Source organism: Tachyglossus aculeatus, chromosome 5, assembly GCF_015852505.1.
Source record: "Tachyglossus aculeatus isolate mTacAcu1 chromosome 5, mTacAcu1.pri, whole genome shotgun sequence".
NCBI classification, from domain to species: domain Eukaryota; kingdom Metazoa; phylum Chordata; class Mammalia; order Monotremata; family Tachyglossidae; genus Tachyglossus; species Tachyglossus aculeatus.
Window position 1 is genome coordinate 102093206 of NC_052070.1, and position 6000 is coordinate 102099205.

Here is a 6000-nt window from a genome sequence, read left to right on the forward strand (position 1 = left end):
CCCCGGCAGAGCCAGGTGCTTCCTGCCCGGATCTCCTTCAGGGACGCGGCCTCTACGTTCTGCTGCTCGAGTTATTAAGAGGTCAAGGTGCGGGTCCGGCCTGGAATTAGGCTGGCGTGGGGGTCTGCTCGGCAATAAACACGGCATTTCTGAGCCGGGAGAGCCGGGCTTGGACGGGATGGGGTGAAGAGGGTGCTAATTGCCTGCTGTAATGAGGATTCCCGGAGCAGGGGCGGGACCCTCTGCCGGCTGGTCCCTCCAGCCCCGAGGGCAGAATCACCGGAAAAGACGGTGGAAACACAAGATTATCTTCTCTCCCTGCAGCCGCTGGCTAACGCTCCCCTTTCTCCAGGAAACGGGGGGCTCTCCATCTTGTTCTTCTCCTCGAAGGACTGTGCCTTCCATCATTATTATTGTAGGGATCGCTGGAGACTCTGCTAGCTCCCAGGCCCAATATATTACTGCAGCAACCCACTCGTCCTCCCCCGACGCGTTTTTGTTTTGAATGGCATTTGTTAAGGTTTTACCGTGCTCCAGGCACTGTACTAACCGCTGGGGTTGGCTATAGCCGAACTCCCACATGAGGCTCTCAGTTTTCATCCCCGTTTTACAGATGAGGTAACTGAGGCCCAGAGAAGAGAAGTGACTTGTCCAAGGTCACACAGCAGACAAGTGGTGGAGCTGGGATTAGAACCCAGGTCCTTCCGACGCCTAGGCCCCTGCTCTATCCATTAGGCCACCCTGTTTCTCCGCTGTTTGACTGAGAGGCCTGGAAAACCCACCCTCTTCACCTGAGCGGGAAGGGTGGAAAGGCAAGAGAAGGAACGAGAGGGGTGGAGGGGGAACGATAGAGAAAGGGAAAGGGGGATAGTGTGGCTTAGTGGAAAGAGCACGGGCTTGGGAGTCAGAGGATGTGGGTTCTAATCCAGCTCCGCCACTTGTCTTTCATTCAATTGTACTTATTGAGTGCTTACTGTGTGCTGCAGAGCACTGTACTAAGCGCTTGGAAAGTACAATTCGGCAACAGAGTTATTAGCTGTGTGATCTTGGGAAAGCCACTTAACTTCTCTGTGCCTCAGTTACCTCACCTGTAAAATGGGAATTAAGACTGCGAATCCCATGTGGGACAACCTGAACTGGGTTCAGATGTGGGATCTACCCCAGCGCTTAAAACAGTGCTTGGCACATAGTAGGCTTTAAAGAAATACCATAATAATGCGTGTTTTCACCCCATGTGGAAGCTTTCAAGCGAGGTACAGGCAACCCCCGCCCAGCCTCTCCCTTCACCTCTCCCAAGTAGTCCAGGGCTCTGCACTGCCCCTCCTCTAGATTTCTCCTGGGGTTGCCTCTCTGTTCTCAGAAACCTCAGCATTCGAGTGCATCATAGTGAAGCATCAGAGAGGGAGAGAGATGTCATCGGGGCCTGGCAAAAGGCAGGGTGCGGGAAGGGTTAGAAAAAGAATCTGGGGCCTTGGCCTCCCTAAACCGCCAACAGACCCCTCTGTTCTTCTGCTGACGCCCCTAACTCTGCCCCTGTTGTTGCTAGAGAAGGACTAGTATTATCCAAGTGGCCAATTCAGGCAACAATAATAATGATATTTGTTAAGCGCTTTCTATGTGCCAAGCACTGTTCGAAGCACCAGGTTAGGTCCAAGATAATCAAGTTGTCCCACGTGGGACTCACAGTTTAATCCCCATTTTACAGATGAGGGAACTGAGGCCCAGAGAACTGAGGTGACTTGCCCAAAGTCACACAGCCGACAAGTGGCAGAGGCGGGATTAGAACTCATGACCTTTGACTCCCAAGCCCAGGCTCTTTCCACTAAGCCATGCTGCTTCAGACCTTGCCCCGTGAGGACCCAAAACACCCAGGGCCCAGCACTTTTGAGTTGTTCTGGCCTGGAGCTGCCTGAGCCTATCATCTGCCTGGAGCTGCCTATCATCTTTACGCTGATGACACCCAAATCTACATCTCTGCCCCTGCTCTCTCTCCCTCCCTTCAGGCTCGGGTCTCCTCCTGCCTTCAGGACATCTCCATCTGGATATCTGCTCACCATCTAAAACTCAATATGTCCAAGACTAAACTCCTCACCTTCCCTCCCAAACCCTGCCCTCTCCCTGACTTTCCCATCACTGTTGACAGCACTACCGTCCTTCCCATCTCACAAGCCCACAACCTTTGCGTCTTCCTCAACTGCTGTCTTTTTCACTCCTCACATCCAATCTGTCATCAAAATCTGCTGGTCTCACCTCCGCAACATTGCCAAGATCCTCCCTTTCCTCTCCATCCAAACTGCTACCCTGCCGGTTCAATCTTTCATCCTATCCCGACTGGATTACTGCATCGGCCTCCTCTCTGATCTCCCATCCCTGTCTCTCCCCACTTCAGTCTGTACTTCATGCTGCTGCCCAGATCATCTTTGTGCAGAAACGCTCTGGGCATGTTACTCCCCTCTTCAAAAATCTCCAGTGGCTACCAGTCAACCTACGCATCAGGCAAAAACTCCTCGCTCTCTGCTTCAAGGCTCTCCATCACCTCACCCCCTCCTACCTCACCTCCCTTCTTTCCTTCTACAGCCCAGCCCGCACCCTCCGCTCCTCTGCTGCTAACCTCCTCACTGTGCCTCGTTCTCGCCTGTCCCACCGTCGATCCCAGGCCCACATCCTCCCCCTGGACTGGAATGCCCTCCCTCTGCACATCCACCGTTAGCTCTCTTCCTCCCTTCAAAGCCCTACTGAGAGTTCACCTCCTCCAGGAGGCCTTCCCAGACTGAGCCCCCTCTTTCCTCTCCTCCTCCTCATCCCCTCCACCCTACCTCCTTCCCCTCCCTACACCACCTGTATATATGTTTGTACAGATTTATTACTCTACTTGTACATATTTACTATTCTATTTATTTTGTTAATGATGTGCATCTAGCTTTAATTCTATTTATTCTGATGGCTTGACACCTGTCCACATGTTTTGTTTTGTTGTCGGTCTCCCCCCTCTAGACTGTGAGCCTGTTGTTGGGTAGGGACCGTCTCTATATGTTGACAACTTGTACATCCCACATGCTTAGTATAGTGCTCTACACACAGTAAGCGCTCAATAAATACGATTGAATGAATGAGCCAACAATCTGACCTGGCAGCTGGTAGGCAGTGGAAACATCAATCTCCCCCACCTCTCTAGAAGCTGCGGAGGGGTAAGTGGGCAAATGGATCTCCATCACCACCACCGAGTGGAAGGTAGACCACCCCCCTCCAAAGCAGAGCCCGTTGCTCCCCAAAAAAGCTCTCCCCCAGGGAAGAAACAAGGGATTTCTGGGATGAAGCAGGAGAGATTCTGGTTTGGCCAGACCCGGCTGCGAGCTTCCAGGACCCAAAGCATTTCCGGGCCGGGGCGGACCCCCAAAGGGAGTCTGGGAGAGGAGAAAGAGGATCCTGGATTGTTCCAGCAGGGAAACCCCCCGGGCTTCCTCCCCAGGTCAGCAATAGCTCCTCCACCACCATGCCATCCATCCCCTCCTTCATTTCCCCCCGCCGCAGGTCGCGGGCTGGGACGTGATTAGGCCTCCCGCAGTCTGGTCCGGCCTCTAATTGCCCTGACTGGGGCCCACTGCATGTCCGCTCCTTAATTAGCCGAAGCCACAATATCCCGGAGGCTCAGAGAGAGTGGCCCTAATTGTATTTCAGCTGCAGCTGAGGGATAATTACCCTCCGCTATCGCTACTGCTTTTAATTCCTTGTCTTTTTAATTTTGAGCTTTTCTCTTTTGTTCCGCTCACCTTCCCTCTCCCTCCCCTCCCCCAGTTCTGATGGTGAAGAAAAGGCTTCAGGTGGGCAGGGAAAAGGGAATCCAGATTGTGTTGTAGATGCAATAAGTAACGGAGAGAGAGAAAGAGGAGGGAGGGGTGGAGGGGGAGGGAGAGGGAGAAAGAGGGGGAAAGAGGAAGGAGGAAGAGGGAGAAGGAGACTGGAGAGAGAGAGACATTGCTTGAGCTCCCTTTACACCTTTTGGTATCTAACAGTAACGTGACGGATCCATAGACTGAAAATGATACAATACTAAAACCAGAGGGCAGGATGGCTACGTGCATTAGTAGAGTGCTCTGCACACAGTAAGCACTCAATAAATACGATTGAATGAATGAATAAATGCCATTGATTGGTTGATTGATTAATCACTTCCCGACTCCAAGCAGGAACAAAGCATCCCAGAGAAGGCACTTTCCCTGCTCTGCATTGACGATTGGCCCCAACTAACTCTCTGTCCTGTACTGAAGGCAACACAGTTCCGGAGTAGATCTCCTTGTTGCTTAATGGCCCAAGTGTTTGCTATTACTTTGTCAGAGCCAAGAGCAGTGTGTTGTATCACAACGCAGCATGGGAATAACATAACTGACATTTGATGTCCAAAGGTGCCAGTAGGCCTGCCTTCCCCTTCCCCAGCTCTACTTTGCCTTTGGCCTAGCTAGGCTCTCTGAACTCCCCTAAGGTTATTAGGCTGTCACTGGGGTAAGAAGTAGAGGAAAGCAGAGGGCCCCAGGGCCCCAGTCATCTGCTCTTCATCATGCCCAAGGGGAGGGAAAAGCTGCCTATGCAGCTGGGAGACATGGTGATCTTGGGGTGGTGGGGAGAGAGTCCCAGGGACAGGACACTAGAGTGGAGCCCCTTGCAGCTTGATGCTTTTATAGCCTACCAACTGCCAGGTCAGATTGTTGCTGGTATTGGCCACTAGAATAGTGTCCTTCTCTAACAACAGGAGCATCTGGGCTTCCTGGGGTTTCTAAGGGCCAGGGAAGAGAGCTGGGTGCATGTGACGTAGGGGTAGTGGGTTGGAAAAGCCCATAGGGTACCAGACCAATCACCAAATTTCTGCCACTTCACTCTTTCCAAATCCCAGGAAACCCCAGGGAGTTGGGGCCTCATGGGAACTCCCGTCTCCTCCCTACGGCAGCTCCTAGCAAGTTTGAATCTTGCAGTGGCCAGACTTCAGTAGAATGGTGATTTCTATGGAACACTGCATTTGGGGATTTCCACCCTGGGGCAGAGATAACTGGGAAGGGATTTCTACACACTCCTTTGGAGTTAACCCACACAGTCCATTCTGCATTTAATCCTGTCAGGGAACTTCCTTTTAGTCTCACCTGCATCCATCCCAGGATTCCTTTTGAAGAGTTGGGGAGGATGAGATTCTAGCCTCTTCCCACTAACCCTTCTGACACCTGTAGTCCTTTTATTAGGCTTCCCATCAGTCTTCCTCTCTCCCCAAGCTTAATAGGCCCAATGTTCACCCCTTTCACTCGGGTTTTATTTTCTATCTCTCTAATCCCTTGTGCTCAGCTAAGGTGATAGCGGATGGCAGGTAATATTGTCACTTTAGAACAGCCACAGGTTCAGCTAATAAATTGCTTTCCCACACTAACTCCTTGGAGTCTACTTGGTGAATGAGCTGAGACCTGGCAAGTCCGCTGAGCTCCAGGGAAATACACCCGGTGACATGTTTACTAGCTCTGGGCACCCAACCAGCAGGGGGGTTTCCTGCAAGGACTCCACATACTCACCAGATGTTCAGGGAAGGTGGAGGTAGGTCCTAGAATCGAGCCTCCAATCGAAGATGACTGTAGAGGGGAAAAAAAACAACAACAGCAGACACAGTCAGAGGTGGATTTCTCCTCTAGAAAGTGGGGATCTCACCTGCACCCTGTGGTCCCGAGCACTCTCTGCTGGAGGTAGTAAGGCTCACCTCCTCAACTAGTGGCCCATCCTGGGTTTAGTTCAACACTGTGGTAGTGGGTGAGATGTGTACAACACCCCTCCACAGCACAATAGAGAAGAGGGATTCAGGGTGCCCAAATCACCACCTCAGTAACAAAGGGTACTATTTATGCTTAGGCCTGGTGCCAAGGAGCCAGACCAGCTTGGGAGACTTCCCATAGTTCTTCAGGATGCCAAGGTCCCCTAGAATCAGGGCTGGCCAGAATCCCCACCTAGCCTGGAATGTTTCCCTTCCAT

General features: G+C 52.0%; 1 protein-coding gene across 1 annotated transcript in view; it reads right to left on the reverse strand.

The window, feature by feature from the left end:
* Window positions 1–5572, reverse strand: part of AEN (apoptosis enhancing nuclease) — a 46416-nt gene extending 40844 nt beyond the window's left edge. Inside the window, exon 1 of the mRNA XM_038747514.1 lies at window positions 5550–5572. The gene's annotated coding sequence lies outside the window, so the exon portion shown is untranslated. The remainder of the gene's footprint in view (window positions 1–5549) is intronic.
* Between the last annotated feature and the right edge of the window lie 428 nt (window positions 5573–6000).